Raw genomic sequence first — 19,724 nt, 5'->3', positions numbered from 1 at the left:
TATATTTTTTGGTAAATGAATTGAGTTTTCAATTTAAAATGTAATAGCTGAACCAGTGAAGATTTGGACAATAAGAACACACAGTTATAGCTAATTGGTTAAAGAGAGATGGCTACTGTACGAGGCAATCTGAGCTGTAATTGGTTGCTTGAGAGTAAAAAGGGAGTTTCCTTGTTTCCTGCCTTTTTCCCCTGTGTACTATATGTGCTCCCTGTGATTTATCTCATGATATTCCTGCTGTGTTGATTTACCTGATGATGCTCCTCTTTGCTTATCTTAGTTACTGTAAATATATTTATTTATAGAAAACCAGTTTGCCTCAATGTCTCTGACTCCATTTGGACACCAGCTGTGCAATTCCCTGACAGTATTTCATACAATGTTTCCTCCATATTCTTGTTCCTTATCCTGCACATACTGATGCCTAAAAACTGGGTATATTTAAGACTTTTTGAGGTCCCTCCCCTTCTTCCGCACACGTTGAGAATATACTTCTAAAAAAACTGTTGCTATACCTTTCAGGTGTGCTTGGTTTCAATTAAGCCTTTGTAATGCTCTATATTCAGAGAATTAATACTCCATTTAGTGTTCATGCTGATGTTCATTTCCTTCCCATTTATGATCTTTCAGCTTTCAAAAACCACACAGACAAAAATTCATCTTAGTGAGTATTTGAAAATAGCACCTGCAGACTGTGAAGGGCATATAAGCATACATAATCCCAAAACAATTTTGCACAAGCCGGGTCTCATATACAAGTAGATTCTTACTTTAATAGGCAGTCATTGACTTATACTAGTGGAACCTTGGAAGAAAATGTAAATTTAATTCCACCTTCTTCCCCAAAAGCAATGATAAGAAAATTGCACCTTCAAAAAAAAAAGTACTTTTTTATGCCATGAGGTATTGTTCCCTGATTAACTGAACAAAGACTCAACAAAGACTCCTAAATTAGATATTGGTTATCCTCCAGGGTACAAGGTTTTCTAAGGAGAAGGAAATATTGATCTTTTGCCTAGTTTAAAGTCCATGAATATAGAATGCAATCCATTTCAAGGGAAAGCAAAACCCATTAAACTCCTCAAGCATTCAATTAAACTATTACTTTATCTGTCTTAATTGATGCTGCTAATAGTATCATATATAATTGTTCCATACAGGCAGAATATGTGTTTGGTAATGACTGTTAGCTAATTCGCATTGTGACATTTAAGCAATAGTAGCAGCCCTGTGCATAAATTCATGATTAATGTGTGAGTCATCCCTTAGCTGTGCACTATGCTAATCTAAGATAATGTTTGTTTAAACTAAAAGTCTCATGTATCATAGCTAATTTTCACCACAATAGGAAATTCTTCAGAAGGTCATTCTTATTTTGTCAAAGTCATAACAATGGTAGCACATATTAGGAATGGAGGAGGGCAGCTTTTGCTGAAGTTGAAGAGAAAATGGTGGGCAGGGGTTAGTCAGTAATAAAGACAATAATAAGGAAAAGGCAATGAGCTGCTTTATTTATTCATCTGATTCTAACAGCTACCCAACTCAGAAACTGATGTGCTAACTTAGGATAAAAAACACAAATACACAACGGAAAGGACAGTACAAAATGGAAACACAGCATACCATCACTGAAGTCAAGTTACAAACATTCACTTTCTAATCATTGCAGACAATACTCTGGTCAAATGCCACAAAGGGTCTGAGTTCCCCTTCTTCTTTAACACCTGTTTGATTAGCATAGTATGACACACATTATCAAAAACCTGATTTTTCTTAACAGCAACCTCAATATTTTTAACCACACAAATATCCATGTTAGAAACACTGACAACCCTATTTGTTTTAGGTTGTTGAGGAGAAAAATGTTCTGCATCAATTAACATTCTGTCCCCATTATTCAGTTTAAATGTTTCTCTAGACAATTCCTGAATTTAATACCAAGTAGCTCAGCGCCTTTCTGTGATGGATACAAACCAAGAAAATTATCCCAATGTCATAAAGAGCTTAATAGGGGGTTAAATTGCATCCAGACTTGATTATAGTCCACCAGTATTAGGGCTGTAGGTAAAGCTTGTAAAACTTCTTTTTTCCAGTTTCCTAAGATACAAAATTTATTTATTTGTAGAAGAAGAAAAAAATAGATGCTTCTAAAAAAGCAATCAAAGTAATGTTCTATTGCCACAACAACATTCCTCAAAAATCTTAGAAGGAAAATAAGATTATCAAGGGTAGAACAACAGAGAAAAACAGAACTTTCAAAGCAACTTCCTGAAGAAGATGCAGAACATTTGAAGTTGGAAATCAACTAGATTAAGAGAAAGAAAGAAGTGTCAAGATATCCTTTTCAATCTTGGTGAAAAACCAGAGAAAATCCAGCAAGCAGGACATGCTTGATGAAGATCTTTGATAGAAATCAAAGGGGCTTCTTATAGCTGATGGGGAGAAAAAGTAAGACATATTGAAAAAAACAAGCAGCATGGCACTTAGAAATTGAATTCTAAAAGCCCAGTTAAAACAGTATGGTTTATCTTTCTCTTCATAGACTTTTAAATTTAAAACAAACATATACCTCTATATAAAACTTTCTTCAGCCTTGGGAAAATCCAAATATTTACATTGTCCCCTTTCTATGTAGGAAAGAACTGTCCTGGTTAATTCATATAGAAAATATTTATGCTTCTATATTTTCAAAGACACCTTCCAAGTGAGGGTTCCAGAGTTAGCCCGTTTATTGGCTATATCATCAACCTGGCAACAATATGCAGACAGTCAGAAAACCTGGAATCGTAGAAAACTGTATTCCTTCCTCAATTTATCTACCACTAGAATGCTATTACTGTAGAAGAGGAATACAAAGGTACAAATATATTGTTTTACAGCAGCCTTAGCCAACCTTTCCTGTTATACTGGATCTAAAGTATAAAGGTCCCAACTGAGCAGGACTAATGAATGAGAATTTCTACGATAGCACAGGATAAAGGATATTTGATTTTAATACTTCAGAGGATGTAGTTATGTAAACCATCCTAGTTGTCTTTGCTTCTTCAAAGTCCAACTTTAACTTCCATAGAGTGTTACAGGGGATACCCTGGCTTGCAGAGTTCTGATTTTTGTAGATACAGAGACATCGCAGCTGCTGAATTTCCAAGACTTTCATAGCTACTCTTCCACGTGCTTAGTCTATGGCAGCTATGCTGGCTCAGGAATTCTGGGAGTTGAAGTCCACGAGTCATAAAAGAGCCAAGGTTGCCTATCCCTGGACTATGGCATATTTGACTGCTTGTTCCTTTATTGTTGATGTTTGATCCTGAAAGGCAGAAGCACTCCACCATATCATTATTTTTTTTATTAATCCTAAGGCTGATCTTTCTGCTTGCACTCATTAGTTTGATCTTCTTTATATTTAATTTCAGAATTTAATTTAATTTAATTTAATTATATTCAGTTATGCTCCTTGACTTTACATATTTTACTGTCAGGCTAGTGCAGGGGTAGGCAACCTTGGCTCTTTTATGACTCATGGACTTCAACTCCCAGAATTCCTGAGCTAGCTGTATCAGGAATTCTGGGAGTTGAAGTCCACGAGTCATAAAAAAGCCAAGGTTGCCTACCCCTGGGCTAGTGGCATCAATATAGATACATTATTGGTGTTTCTTCCTTCAGTTTTAAAACTATGCTCATCTACTAATCCAGTTTCCCCTAATATATATTCAGTACATAATTTACTTTATTTTTCCCTCCTTTTAATAAAAAGCAATCTAATTTTTTAGAAGAAAAGGAAAGCAGATAGGCTTTAAAAAGTTTTTAGTTATGTGTGCTAATGAATGAAATGCTTTTGTCTATTTCTATCACTGTAACATGTTAATTTATGCTTTGTACATACAATTTGTATTGTATTATTATGACAGTTTATTCATAGTGACAAACAAATGAAGTACATTTTAATTATATAAAATCATAGAGCCATAGACTCATTGGGTTGGAAGGATTTTTTGTGGTCTTCTAGAATATAATATTATATAGAGAATAGAATATAGTATACAATATACCTATCCCAAAGGAACATTCTCATGTTTAGATAAAATATAGTATTACTTATATTTCAAATTCTTTCTCATGAATTCCACTAATCAAATATATGATTCTGATTTATATATATACATACACAATATTTCTACAGGGTCCACTTCCAAATTTCATTTCTGTTGTCATTTCCATTCCTTATTGCATTTCCTTCCTTCTTTCTTTCTTTAAAAACACTATCCTACAACATTTAGATGTTCCTATGCCTTACTATTGAGAGACACTGCAATAGGAAGTTCCACCAAATTTACATAACTTTGCATATTACCAATCAAATACATATATGCCTTTTTTCCCTTTCAGTGCACTTTAAAAATGGCTTTATTTTCATGAAATAAATAATTGGTAAGGATAACCAGTTGGCAAACAACACAAACATGAAGTATGTAATTCTGCACAACTTTGGAGACTTTCAGAATTTCTCTGAATGGCTTAATTGTTTATCATTTTGTGGTTAGAGTTTCAACATGATAAGAACCAACTTTAGAATCTCCTGTTTTAGTTAAAGGTCCAAGGTCAGATGTTTTCTAACATTGTCTTTTCTGTCTTTGTCTCTCCTTGAAGAGAAAATCTGATAAGAGTTTAAAATCAGAAGATCAGAAGGCTAGAAGGCATAGCAACCTGTTTTGATGGTGGAATACTTTTAATAAGATTGAAACAATATCAGTAAAATATTTTGGGATTACTCCTTTGATCCCTTAAAAATCCAGTATAGTGAGTCAAACAATAATTTATATACAATTAATATAAAGCATTATTTTGTAAAGAAAGTGATACATACTTTACCAACAGAGATGTTTCTGAAACATTTAGAGCTATCAGCCATTATTTGGAAATCAAAAAGTATTTTAGCTGCACCATTTGGCCAATATTTATATTGCAGTTCCTCAAATAACAATGTCAAAACATCAGAATCTAATCCTTTGATTTGTTCTAACATATATATTTTCCATATTCAAGTTCTGGCTGTTTTTGAGCATGGAATTCCCCATAGCGTTAATTCAGCATTGTCATTAAATTAGAATTGGTGTAGTATTAATACTATGCTTCCTTCCTAGGCGATATGGGGAACTCATAAAATTTGCAGATGACACTAAGCTGGCAGGAATATCCAACAATCCAGAAGATCAGCTTGAACATTGGGCGATATCTAAGACAATGAAATTCAATGGTGAAAAAAGTAAGGTTCTACATTTAGGCAAGAAAAACCAAATGCACAGGTACAATATAGGTGGTACCTTGCTCAATAGTAGCAACTGAGAGACAGATCATGGGGTCCTAGTGGACAATCACTTAAATATGAGCCAGGAGTGTGCTGCAGCTGCCAAAAAAGCCAACACAATGCTAGGCTGCATTAACAGAGGGATAAAATCAAGAGCACGTGAAGTGTTAATACCACTTTATAATGCCTTGGTAAGGCCACACTTGGAATACTGCATCCAGTTCTGGTCACCATGATGTAAAAAAGATGTTGAGACTCTAGAAAGAGTACAGAGAAGGGCTACAAAGATGATTAGGGGACTGGAGGCTAAAATATATAAAGAACGATGTTCCAGTATCTCAGGGGTTGCTACAAAGAAGAGCGAATCAAGTTATTCTCTAAAGCACCTGAAGGCAGGTCAACAAGCAATAGATGTAAACTAATCAAGGAGAGAAGCAACCTAGAACTAAGGAGAAATTTCCTGACAGTTAGAACAATTCATCAGGGACTTCTGGTTTTGCATGGTAGTGACCGGTTGTGGGTTTGTGGATTCTCCATACCCCCACGGCTAATTTTGCCCTGCCTGGGGACTGTAAATGGGTCTAAGTCGCTCCAGAGAGGTGATTAAGAAAGAAGGATGCTCCAGCAATTCTGGAACAGCAGCAGCTGTTCTGTTCAACTTGGGGAAAGCCTTCTAATCCAACAGGAGAAAGGCTGGTCCAAAAGCACTAACCAGCATAACTGTGAACTGGGTGAGGAATTTGATCTTCTCTTTTCTATTCTACATTTTATTTCCTGGAAAAGATCCCCAAGAAGCAAAATACCTCCGAAAGGGAAGGAGGGGGATTTCCACCCCACCCTTATACTAACGGAAGTGGCGAAATAATCTTTTTATGGAGGATCAAATATCTTTTTAAAACTATTTGGATTACACATATTTAATTGGGACTCTAAAGCTATTTGCAGAGAAAAGAAAGGAAGAGAAAAACTCAAATTCTTGGCCATCATGGATCAGAGACATGTGGACAAATTTCATTTTTTACTAAAACATCCTTTGGAAAGGGAATTATTTTATCCCTTAAACATTTCTCTTATTGGACATAACTATTGATACTGATAGCGGCATTTCATTATATATTGAAGAGGAAGGTAGAAGAAAATATAAGTCCTAAAATAGAATATCAAAATTAAACAAAGAATTTTTTTAAAATTTCCTCCATAGGCCCAGCCTTATCCATATGAGTGATGTGACTGTTCCTACTTTGTGGTCCTGAGCTTCTCTCTCAAATATTGATTTTTTTTTTATTAATATGAAAGTTCCTTTTCCTCACGGAACTGAAAATAGAATTTTTAGTTTCAACCAAATAGCATCACAGCTTCTATGAATGTATAATCCTGAAGCTTTTTAAATATTCCAGCTGGTGATAACTTATATCATATCATATCATATATCATATCGGGGGCGAGACTGGGTGGACCGCCGCCATGGTGCAAGCGCAGGAGCGGGCGCTCGAGGTCTACGATCTCATCCATACCATCTGTGACTCTGAGAAGCCAAACACACTGGAAGAGCTGGAAGTGGACTCTGTTTGAGGATCAAACTTCAACAATGTTTACCTTTCAATCGCAAGCTGGAAATCTACATATCAGAGGGGGCTCATTCTATTGAGGAAGACATCAACAAACAAATCAATGATAAAGACAGCAATGGAGAATCCCAGTTTGCGGGAGGCTGTGGACCAGTGTGTGCTGGACCCTGACTGACTTGGACTATCTGCCTCCTTTGTATTAACTTCTTTATAACATTACCTTGAATTTAATACTAAAAAATATTTTTAAAGAATCATTTTCAAAGCATCCAATTAATTGCAGACAAGAGTGAGCAGACCTGATCAATCAAAGATGAATAGAGTAGAATAGAATAGAATAGAATAGAATAGAATAGAACAGAACAGAACAGAACAGAACAGAACAGAATAGAATAGAATAGAATAGAATAGAATAGAATAGAATGTTAATGTTCTCTTAAAATTGATATTTCTAAACATGAATAATTTTTATTGCCAGCTTATGAAAAAGAGATTTGACAATCAGACTGGAATGGTATCTCCGGCTCAAGCAGGGGGGTTGGACAGAAGACCTCCAAGGTCCCTTTCAACCCTTTTATGTTCTATGTTCTATATCAGGGGAAGTCAACCTTGGCTCTTTTATGACTCGTGGACTTCAACTCCCAGAATTCTTGAACCAGCTTAGCTTAGCTTAGCTGACTCAGGAATTCTGGGAGTTGAAGTCCACGAGTCATAAAAAAGCCAAGGTTGACTACCCCTGTTCTATATCATATTGTATAGTATCATATCGTATCATATCATATCAGTTTGTAATAACAAACATCAGACTCATGGAATTTGTACATGAAAAAGCATGAGAAAGAATGGACAAGAAATGTGTGAAGGAAAATTCCACAGAGAACTTAATGACACTTTATGTAATTTTCCAGCACATTCATAGCTCAAAGAATCCTAGTTGCATGATAATCTGACCTTCTTCTGGAGTGGGTGGAGTTGGTATAGATCCATGTTATCAACTCACCTCCAACAATTACTGGGGAATGTACCCCTCTTTTCTCTCATGTTTTTCCTGTTCATAGTCTTCAATTATGTATTCAGAATTTAAAGAATAAACCTAAACCTGAATACTTTGGAATAGCATTCACTTTCTTTTATCATTTATACTGTACACACCGATCATGGATCTTTTTTAAAAAATGTGTGCTAAATTAACCCCCTTGTTCAGGTCTTCTGGTTTGAACTGAGAGTATTTATTTCTGAGTTAATACCCATGGTGCTTTTTCTCTAATTTTCATCCATAATAGAATAAAATAATAAGACCTGATAGGAACCCTATTTTCTCATTTCATTCAGTTTATTTCTCTCGCATGATTTGATTGCATTTATAAATGCCTGATTCTTGAATGGTTGTAACGCTCGTAATCACAACTACTGAACCTTTTTTTGTTGAAGCCACAGCAACTTCTTTGTGCCCAGGTTTGGTTCTAAACCAGGGATGTCAAACTCGCAATGTCATGTGACGTGTCGCGATGTATCACAACTTTTTTTCGTTGCCGGCAATGGGATGGGTGCGGTTTCTCCATGATACATTCAGCCTGCAGACCAGCAGTTTGACACCTCTGTTCTAGACATTCAATGACTCTCCATTTTTAAAGAAAATCCCTGTGCCAGGGATTCACATTCACATTCAGCCAGTTGAGAAAAAGTCTCTCTAAAAGGCTATATAATAGAAGCATATTTGTAAATAAAAAACGTATTTAATTTGGTTTTGAAAGTAATGGCATTTCTGATTTAATGAAACTAGGGTATGCTCATGCTATGATGCAGACACATACTTATTCTTACCTGTACACAAATAGTAATGGGTCCAAATGAATTCCTAACTAGTCCATAAATCTCTGAAAGTTTTTATTAAAGTCTTTGCATTTTCAGAGAGGTGTCAGTTCTCATTGTTCTTCTTCTTCTTCTTTTTAAAGACAAATTGATTTCAGTCCTGTAAGTAGAAGAAGAGGAACCATCAGACATCAAATAATAAAGAGCCATCCTTTTTGCTTCACAACTTGTAGTTGTAAAAGCAACCACCTTTTTGCTGATAACACTTCTGGAGAAAAATTTCATATAACTAGCAGAGATAAAATAATGAAAGAGTATGAATCAAATTCATGGAACCCTGAGAGTTGAATCATTAATCATGGCAAAATGAATGAAGTGCAGCTTATCTGCATTTATTCCTCTACATCTGATAGCCTGTAGTTTCTTGGCTGTCTACATTTTCTGATTTGAGGAAAAATACATTCAAGAGGGCATTAACTTATACCCATTCCTCTGGAGTTTAAATAAAGATGGTGAGCACTTGCTAATTTCCAATGATTTCTTTTTATTCTTAGCAATCACATAGATTTTATTCATAATGATCTGTCCCTTAATTGGCCCCTTTGGTCTTCAACAATGCCCTCATTTCCACTGTAAGGCACCTCACAAACATAGTACAAGCTTAAAAATCCATTTCAAATTATCTTTTTACTTTAGAAATTCTGGGGCTGAGAGGAAAAATTCAGCATCCTACTACTTTTCTTAAAATGTATTATTTATCATTCGTAGGAAAATCTCCTCATCCCAAACAGAAAATAACAGATTCCATTCTTACTACACTCCAGTCAGATCAAATGGTGTTCAGAGAAACACACGAACAGTGAACTGCTTCTTTTACTTCTTCTTTTTAAACCAACTTTCAATCTCAAAACAGGATTATGCTACTGGACTGGAAAATAACAGGACAAATTTTAAAAAGTCTCTTGTTTATTTCCCAGCTCAATAAGATCTTTGTTGCATGAATTCTAGGCTATGTAGCATGTAATATTTGAAAAGCACTTTAGTCATGAACACTAGGTAAATGTTTTTGTTCTTAAATTGCAAGAGTCTTGGGGGAAAAAAAATCTCTGGAAGGCATTTCAAATAATCAAATGATGTCACTAAACTGTAAGCACATAATTATCTTCCCACTACTATTCTTCTTTCCTTGAAGACTGAGACAATTGAGTATCTCTTCACTATATTGAAAATTGGATTAGGAAATTATAGCTATGTTTCACATTTTTTTCTCTTTTCATTATGAGATCATATAGACAACACCTTTCTATATTCCTTTACTCAGTTCACAAAGGGAAATACAAATTTTGATTACAAAACTTATGGATGCCTATTATTACTGCATGCTTCCTTGTTATTTATTTTAGATTGCTAAGTTTGTAAAACAACCCAGTTTCTGTTTGGAGTTACCTGCCCATCCCCACCATAGCAAAAGCCTTGACAATGACAGATCAGCAACACATACATGAGAGAAAGTAGCTTTGCCACTCACCATTTAATTTTTCAACAATTAATTTTATGTCAAGTCCTAATATGGTTTAAATACCTTCCATTTCAGGGACATGGTGGAAGATTGAAGGTCTTTGCATTTTGCAAGCCACTAATGATCGATCCTTGCTATGTTCTAGAACATCCCTTTTCTTCCAGTGTCAGACCTCTAGGGTTTGAGAGTTGATAGACACCATTTTTTATACAGGGCAGGAGGCAAAGCATGGGTCAATTGATCAATCAATCAAATCATTCCATCCTCTACCTAGCTGAGTAAATAATTTATCATTATTTTCATAAAACGTGTTTTCTTTTAATTTTAGACTATTGAATATCACAATTATGTATTTTATATTTTCTAATTCTCTCTTTCATTCGTATCTACTGTTACTACACTACCATGAAAAAGGAGTAATGGATAGCTTATGTCTACAATGGGATAGCCTCCCTGCCTCCAGGCAGCACCTGAGTATCAATATTTATTTATTTATTTATTTATTTATTTATTTATTTATGAGACTTATATACCGCTTTAAGTGCGAGCACTCTCTAAGCGGTGTACACCAGTAAGCAATGTATATATATATTTACATTTCCCCCAACAATCTGGGTCCTCATTTTACCTACCCCGGAAGGATGGAAGGCTGAGTCAACCTTGAGCCGGTGAGATTTGAACTGCTGACCTGATGAACACAGTCAGCTAGAGTGGCCTGCAGTACTGCACCCTAACTGCTACTCTCCCCATCTCAGCTATAGGCTTCATACATATACTCCTAATATTCCTGCCTCACTAGAGATGACTCTGTTTTGGAGTTCAGGTTCTCACTAAACTTCTAGCTCTAGATTCTGTTCTAGTCAGAAGCTGTGTCACATTTTAAGTTTTTTTTTTCATCATATGGTTTGGTTAAGCCTTATTTTCTTTATTAGGTCTTATTACTCTGCACAAGTAGAACATTTTGTGTGATTTCAGCTGGTTTCTAGTAGACATATTAGGATGGATACATTGAAAGATGGATGGATGGTCCTGCCTTAATCCACTAATTCTAATGGGCCACTACCAGTGTATAGTTTTCCAAGGAATATTGCCTGTGTTTTATAAATTAGGTTTCATACATCACTGAGATTTTTAAAATGAACTTTGAATGTGTTCATACAGGTAGTCCTTGACTTACAACCACAACTGAGCCCAAAATTCCTGTTGTTAAGTGAGATATCTGTTGAGTTTGGGCCCATTTTATGACCTTTCTTCCACAATTGTTAAGTGAATCACTGCAGTTGATAAGCTAATAACCCAGTTGTTAATTGAATCTGGCTTCCCCATTGACTGATGGTCAAAAGGTCGCAAAAGGAGATCACATGACTTTGGGACACAGCAAGAATCATAAATATGAACCAGTTGCCAAGCACATGAATTTTGATCATGCGATCATGAGGATGCTGCGAAGGTCGTAACTGTGACAAATGGTCATAAGTTACATTTTTCAGTGCTGTTGTAACTTCAAATTGTCACTAAATGAACTGTTGTAAATCAAGGACTACCTGTATTTTGCAAGATTATTTATCACCAGAGGAAAAGGAAGAACTTAAGCTTCTCACTACACATCTCTATACTACAGCATCAGGAGACTGTATTGTTGAAATTATTTATTACCCCTCTAAATGCTAATTTTTTTGTTGGCAGTAAGGCAAGCCATGAGGTGACAGCTCTCTCACATAGTGGATTTAGGGACAGGAAGTCAGGTTAGGCATCCTCTGAAAAGAGGTGGTACTAAGTTGCTCCAGCAGAGAAATATTGACAGGGTGTGTAGACCCAGACAGCTTCTGAGACAGGATGCTTGAGACTTCCAGTCTTTCACCCAGTGGACTCAGCTGTACTCATTTCAAATAGTTGCCAGTCGATTCTTTTCCATGTGTTTCAATATCTTTTTATTATTATTATTCATTGCAATCCCTGTAAGTATGCGAATTGGTACATGGAATGTGCACATCCATCCTTGATGGACCATATTACAAAAGTTCCATAAACATTTACAGCATTATGTCAAACAAATCTGTGATAAACAAACTTACCATCATCTTGGATTTTGTACAATTCTTACATTCTTCTTTTCTCAACGTATTTTCTTATTATCTGAAATTCAACCTTTTTGTATTCAGTACATGTTCTTAACAATCTCCTGGAGGAAGCATGGTCATCCACCTCAGCTGTGAGCCCATTAGCACAGGGGTCCATGGACCAGTGCCCGGCCGTGGCATGATACCAACTGGACTGCACAAACAAGAAAGCCCCATCTGTGGAATGCAAGCAACACACAAAACCATGCTCTCTCTGGTCCATGGAAAAACCTTTCTCTGTGGAACCAGTCCCTGGTGCCCAAAAGGTTGGGGACCTCTGCATTAGCATCTTCCCCATCTATACATTTGGGGAAATACTGTAAAAGAGTTTATACATTTAGAATAAGTACAAAGTATGAAAGAAATGAGATATCATTTTTAAATATTAGAAATAAATAGAAGACAGATCAAACCTCTGCCTGGAGTCTTTGGAGACTACACCTAACTATTTCATGATACTGAGGAAAGAATTAAAACAAGGAAAGCACCCTAAATTTGCAAAAGTTGAATAGTAATCTCCTAACACAACTTGATTTTGAAAAACAAGAATAGAATGATGATCCAACAGTACTTTTCCTATTTAACAGTCCTTCCAAAAAGATCTCATGACCAAAATATTTATGTTACCAAAACACACATTAAAACATGGGGTCGAACGACCATTTCACGGGGGTCGCCAAACAAGGCTGTCCACCATTTTGTCCCCCTTTTCTTTGGCCACACCCCTGGCACCCGGTGATGTATAAGTGGTTGGGGGTCACCATAACATGGAGGAACTGTATTATGGGGTTGCGGCATTAGAAAGGTTGAGAACCACTGCATTACAGGGTGATCAATGCAGCTTCTGTTAAATTAGGTTCTTTAGTTTCTTCTGCTTTGCTTGTTTCAGCTTCATAACGTGGGATAATTTCTTCACTGCAGTTTGAAAATGAGTATTTGCTTAAATTCTGTCCAGTCCTCTTAAGGAAAGCCTCTAAAATTCTAGCTAAGGATATTTTTCTTAGGGAACAATGTTTCTAGAAATAACAGAATTTACAGCTGCCAAAATGTAAGAAAGACTTTTTTTTATGCCTGATATATCATTAGACATCAATGAAAAACAAGGAATGACCTGACTTCAGTGTGTCAGGAGCTGTCTCAGTTTTCTGGACTATCATATCTGCTGGAATAAAGCCATGATTGGTGAAAGGCTAGTTGTCTTGTTGCTAGGATACACAGTGGAGATAAAATTCAAACTGCCATTCCAGCTTGGTGAAAGACTAATACGGTTTTCTAAGTTGCATTTAATTTTTGTCTGAAATTTATTATATTTTTATAAAATCTGTGTGATGAAATAGAAAGAAATAAGGTTAAAGAACAAGCATGAAGGAAATGAAAATATAACTTGAAGAATTAATAGTTATGGTTGCTTGAAAAGTGGCAGATATTCAGCTTTTTTATATCTGTCAGCAGAATCATAAAAAACAGACCATTTTATAATGAGTCTCTGTGTTTTTATTATTTCACCTAACATTAAAACCATGCCAAGAGTAATTTCTTTCCCTAATGCTCATAAGCTACTTTTAATTTTCTATTGGTGCCATGTATATTCTTCCATTTCAGAGTATCTGCATTTTTCCAATTTTTTTTTACAACAATGTTCTTGTGAAGATTTTCTTTTTCTATTGTTAACAATTTCTTTTTTCTTGAAAGTTTTGCTTTTTCTGATGAGATGAAGGATTAAGTATCCAGAAGAATTAAAAATAATTCAGTAAAAACAAATGGCTACATTAGAATGTACAGGAAACTGATACTGGTTTTGTATATGGTAACTGCAGCAAAATGATTATATGCACAATGATGAAGACATACTGAAATAACCACAATGGAGAAGTGGATTATGAAAATAGTGGAATTGGCAAAAATGGCAAAATTGATCTATTTGATCAGGGATAAAACAATACATTTTTTTTTTATAAAAGACTGGAAATGTTTTATGTTCTGCAGAAAACAGAAAAAATGATAATTTTTTGATTTGCTGAATAAAATTATTGAATAACAACAAGAAGAGAACCATGTAATGTGAATTTAAAAGGGAGGGAAGATATTAAGTTTGTAACTGCTTTAAAGTAGTTATGTTGGATTGAGTGGTCAGGTATTTTTTAATAAAGTTGCATGGATATCAATATTGTTGGAAGATGTTGTATAGAGATTTATTTTCTTTTTCTGCTGTTCAGGGGTGTAGCGGTTCAGATACTGCTGCATGCAATATAAGGACTGCAATAATCAGTACATAGGACAAACAGGAAGCATCCATGAACTCTGACTAGCAGTCAGAAGACATGATGAAAACTCATTATATGATCTCTCTCTCTCTCTCTCTCTCTCTCTCTCTATATATATATATATATATATATATATATATATATATCACACACACACACACAAACACACACAGAGACATATCTTTTCTTTTTATTTTATTCAAAGGAAAGTTAAAATACAAAATTCCCCAAAAAGTTAAACAAAAACACTAAACAATCAAGACATTTAAAAAGTGCATTGGAAAGAAGAAAAAATCAAAACATATCCACATATTATCCTCCCTAATTGAATACCGACTAACACATGACTACAATAAAGGTTCCCACCCACCCCTTGAAAAACAGCTCCCCCATTTTTAAACTAGTAAATATATTTGAAGTTATAGTAATCTGGAGGCTTGATTGTTTTAAGAAGGTTCTCAGCCACATCTTTAATTTTTGCTGCAAGGAGACAACACATACAGTATACAGATAGCTGATTTTTTTTTTATGCTTTTCCCGACATTTAGTAGTAAATTACTTACATTTGTGAGGAGAGAATTTCTTATTAGCTACTTATGGTATTATTTAGATATGGACAATTGCTTGGTAAGCTTAAAAATTGTATTAGGCATATGAATGTTTTCCCTCCTTGAAGAGAAATACTGACGGTATCAGAAGTCATCATATAACTAGGGATTAAAACATCCACTTTTTCTAAGCAATAATTTTATCATGCATCTCCCAGGACAAATGGTCTTTTGGCTAGTTGCTATACTGGAAACCCAAGTGCCTCCAGCTTCCTTAGTCATGCTAAGATGGTGAGCTGGTTTTGTTTATTTGTTTGTTTGTTTTAAATGGTGACAAAGTGTCACTGAAACAGCCAGGCTGAAATAGATACATCAGCTTTTTCCACCTTGGAAAGTTGATAGACCGCTACTTCAAATAGCTCCAATTTATCTGTCAGAACATGATATATATACAGTATTTGTAACATTATTTTTGAAATTGCAACTTATTTTTATCACCTCAACCAGCTGGATGACTCTGTCACAATTCACAATACATGTTGAAGCAACAGAAAAAAAAAGTGCTAGAACAATTTCTGAAGTTACCAGTGATCATAACAGAACTATCCCCCCCCCCCAAGTTCATTTTTAGATGAGATGGGATGATATTGGACTGGGGCAAAGAATGAAAGAGAGTATCTGCTTTCTCAATATTTATGTTAGCCATACTATCATTTCTCTATTTATGTGAAATTAAATTTTACATCTTGCAATGTAAAAGTAAGTAAGTCCAACTGATTTGATATGTGAAAGTTAATAACTAGCCTTTTATTGATTGTCATAGAACATTAAATAACATTTTGATACTTTAACTTTTTGTTCAACTTCCTTTTAATTTTATGGTTTGTCATATTATTGGATAGAAGTTTAGAGTGGATTTGACATTTTTACCCTATTTTGTCCTTCCCATATAGGCAATGTGAAAATTTGATGGCAAGCAAGAACTGGCGGTACCGTAAAATAGAGAAAATCAACTGGAGTTCAGCGCTGATCCTGGCACTTCTGCTGATCCTTGAAGAAGAGCCGATCAGATGGAGCCCAGTGCTGATCCTGAAACTTCTGCTGAGCCCTGACAGCCCTGCATTAGTGCCGATCAGCTGTCAGGGCTCAGCAGAAGCACCAGAATCAGCACAGGAAGAAAGGAAGGAAGGTAGGAAGGAAGGAAGGAAGGAAGGAAGGAAGGAAGGAAGGAAGGAAGGAAGAAAGGAAGATGAGAATGAGAAGGAGGGAGAGAAAGAGAGTGAGGGAGGGGAAAAAGGAGGAGATGGGAATGAGAGGCAGGAAAATGGGAAAGGAAGGAGATGGGAATGAGAAGGAGGGAAAGAAGGAGGGGAGAAAGGAAGGAAGGAAGGAAGGAAGGAAGGAATGAAGGAAGGAAGGAAGGATGAGAAGGAGGGAAGCAGGAAAGGAGCAAAAAAGGAAGGAAGGAACCTCCTCCCCACTCCTGATGGTAACCACAATGCTAATGCAGCCCTCAGTGAAATTGAGTTTGAAATCCCTGATATAAAAAGTTGTTAAGTGAATCTGGTTTCCCCATTGACTTTTCTTGTCAGAAGGTTGCAAAAGGGATCACGTGACCCTGGGACACTGTGACCATCATAAATATGAAAGAGTTGACAAGCATCTGAGTGTAAATCATGTGACCCTGGGGATGCTGAAACAGTCATAAGTGTGAAAAATGGACATAAGTCATTTTTTTCAGAGCCGTTGTAACTTCAAACAGTCACTAAACAAACTGTTGTAAGTTGAGGACTACCTGTACTTCATCACTTTTTTCCTTTCCTTTTTTTTTTTTTTGATCATCAAGTTTTTGACACCTTGCTAGGTGGTATTCGGATATTGCCATATCCTAAAAGTGGTACAATGGGTGAAAAGATTGAAAAGCCCTGGCCTAGACATTGGTATTTAAACACAGATCTTTTTAACATTTATATTTTATTGTGTTCTACTAATCTAGATGAAGTGTTAATCTATATTGTTAGTCCATGTATGATATGCCATATGCTAAATAAATAAATTTATAAATACTCAAGGTGGCCAATTTGCATAATTCTATCAGTTTAAAGTAGTTTAAATTTGAGCAATGCTATCTGCTTGTTCAAACAACAGGATATCACTTTATTGAATGTAAGTAATTTAATTACTGTATAAAAGAGTGCGATGAAGGTGAAATTATCCTGATAAAATATTTATAATAGATGTTCATTTATCAGAGTGATGTTCCATGATTACAAACAGCAGAAACTTCATGGAGTGTAATTTATCTTTCTATAGGTTTTTAAAAAGAATCCTAACTTGAATGTTACCTCTTGTTTAGCATCAGAGTAGCGTAATTTTTTCTGTGGTCCATTATGTGATAGGGCTGTGGCCCTCAAAGGATGATGCCCTTCCATATATTTAGTAGCAAAGTGTCCTACTGATACAGTAGGATGAAGCAAAGTGTTTTAGATACCAGGGGACACAATGGCTGCATCACTTCACTTGCTTACAGCATCTGCTGTGCATCAGCTGCACATGTTCAGAAGACGAATGCAGTGCAATCTCATAGATGATTGTGTGTTTGTGTGTGCCGCCAAAACATAAAACATACCAAGTAAGAATATGTAGAGTCTCTTAATAGTGTTGTTTTGTTGTTCTATGATTCCAAATACTTTTTGATTTTTATTTGGATGACTCTTAGCGTGATGTCTGGGTGTCAGAATGCTAGAACTGATTTTTTTTTCCCATGTGTCTAAAACTGAATACGGAATGCAATGCAAACATCAAGGAATGGCTTGCAAATGACGATGGAATATGATATAGTCTTGTTTGATCTAAGGAAAACTTTTTGTTTAGAAAAAACAGGATGTTTGACTTCTTCAGTCTTCCAATTTAGGTTTTTACTCATTATTTATTCCCAATGTATTGCTCATTATGTAACTTTTTTTGTCACTTGAGCAAAAGATATTACAGTTTTTCTTCGCAAAACCTAATGACCTTGTCCAGGGCTAAGCATCTTTTTGCCAAGTATCCCATCTGGCTTTTCAATTTTTGATTTGTAAGCATTTCTTTAATAACACAGAGTTAATCAGAATAGAGCCGGAAGGGACCTTGGAGGTCTTCTAGTCCATCCCCCTGCTCAAGCAGGAAACCCCATAACATTTCAGACAGGTGGTTGTCCAGTCTTTTCTTAAAAACCTCCAGTGACGAAACACTCACAACTTCTGAGGGCAAGATGTTCCACTGGTTAATTGTTCTCACAGTTAGGAAGTTTCTCCTTAATTTCAGGCTGCTTCTCTCCTTGATTAGTTTCCATCCATTGTTTCTTGTCCTGCCCTCTGGTGCTTTTGAAAATAGGTTGACCCCCTCTTCTTTGTAGCAGCCCTTCAAATACTGGTATACTGCTATCACGTCAGCACTAGTCCTTTTCTCTAGACTAGCCATACCCAATTCCTGCAATCATTCTTCATATGTTTTTGTCTCCAGGCCTGTAACCATCTTAGTTGTTCTTCTTTGAACTTTTTCCAACATCTTTGTGGTGGCCAAAACTTGATGCAGTATTCCAGGTGTGGTCTTACCAAGGATTTATAAAGCGGTACTAATATTTCTCATGATAACCCTAAGACAGACTGCTGAAGTGATTAAATTTGGTAGCAGAATGCTTGACTGAAGTTTGGGATAGAAAAGCTCAAAGGGCTACGGTAGAGGTCTTCAAACTGGGCCCTTTTATGACTTATGGACTTCAACTCCCAGAATTCCTCAGCCAGGCACGCTGGCTGATGAATTCTGGGAGTTGAAATCCACAAGTCATAAAAGGGCCAAGTTTGAAGAACCCTGGGCTATGGGATGGGCAGAAGATCCTGTAGAAAGTCTACCCATGTAACCATTAAGAGGTTAAGCTGACTTGATGACATAAGTGTGTGGAAATGGCAGGATTCTCAACCAAAAGGTTTACTGGCTCCATTTCTACCATGGGTGGGGCCTAAAAATGCTGCCTCTAAAATCAGAAATTCTGCTAACCAAATTTAGGTTGAGTGCTGCCACAGTATTGGATAGCCAATAATTAGTTTTACTAAAGAAGATGCAAATACAGGTAAGCTATGACAATAAGGACTAAAGCAGTGATGTTCTGGGAGATTCTGGAATTAAAATAAAAATTAAGATGAACTGAGAGCAATTATTAGAATAATGGTTAGGCCCTGGGATAAGACTAAGAAGTCTACCCTGAACTACAGAAGCTCACTGGGTAACTTTTATGCTCATTCCAATCCATTTTACTTGGGTATTTATTTACTTGAAAATAAAATTGCAGGAGGAACTATTGCATAATCACATCAAGCTATTCAAACAGATATGGACAACCTGTAGTCTATATTCAGCTACAACAGGGGTGTCAAACTGCCGGCCCATGGGCCGGTTGCATCATACCGGAGCCGCGCCCATCCCATTGCCAGCAATGGCGAAAAAGCTCCAATACGTCGTGCAATGTCATGTGACATCACGAGTTTGACATGCCTGAGCTACAAGTCTTCAACTTATATCCTTACAGAATCCCTAAATCACTTAATTT

General features: G+C 36.0%; 1 long non-coding RNA gene across 1 annotated transcript; it reads right to left on the bottom strand.

Moving 5' to 3' along the window:
- Window positions 1–8,718: 8,718 nt before the first annotated feature.
- On the bottom strand, window positions 8,719–13,508 carry LOC120309595. Its single transcript, XR_005557127.1, has 3 exons — window positions 13,436–13,508; window positions 12,280–12,501; window positions 8,719–8,845 (listed from the first exon to the last, which is right to left on the bottom strand). It is a non-coding gene; the product is annotated as an uncharacterized LOC120309595 (long non-coding RNA).
- Between the last annotated feature and the right edge of the window lie 6,216 nt (window positions 13,509–19,724).

This window comes from Crotalus tigris, unplaced genomic scaffold (assembly GCF_016545835.1).
Source record: "Crotalus tigris isolate CLP2741 ecotype Arizona unplaced genomic scaffold, ASM1654583v1 scf7180000018043.2394770, whole genome shotgun sequence".
NCBI classification, from domain to species: domain Eukaryota; kingdom Metazoa; phylum Chordata; class Lepidosauria; order Squamata; family Viperidae; genus Crotalus; species Crotalus tigris.
Note: the sequence above shows the minus strand (reverse complement) of the source record. Positions and strands in the feature narration are given on the sequence as shown.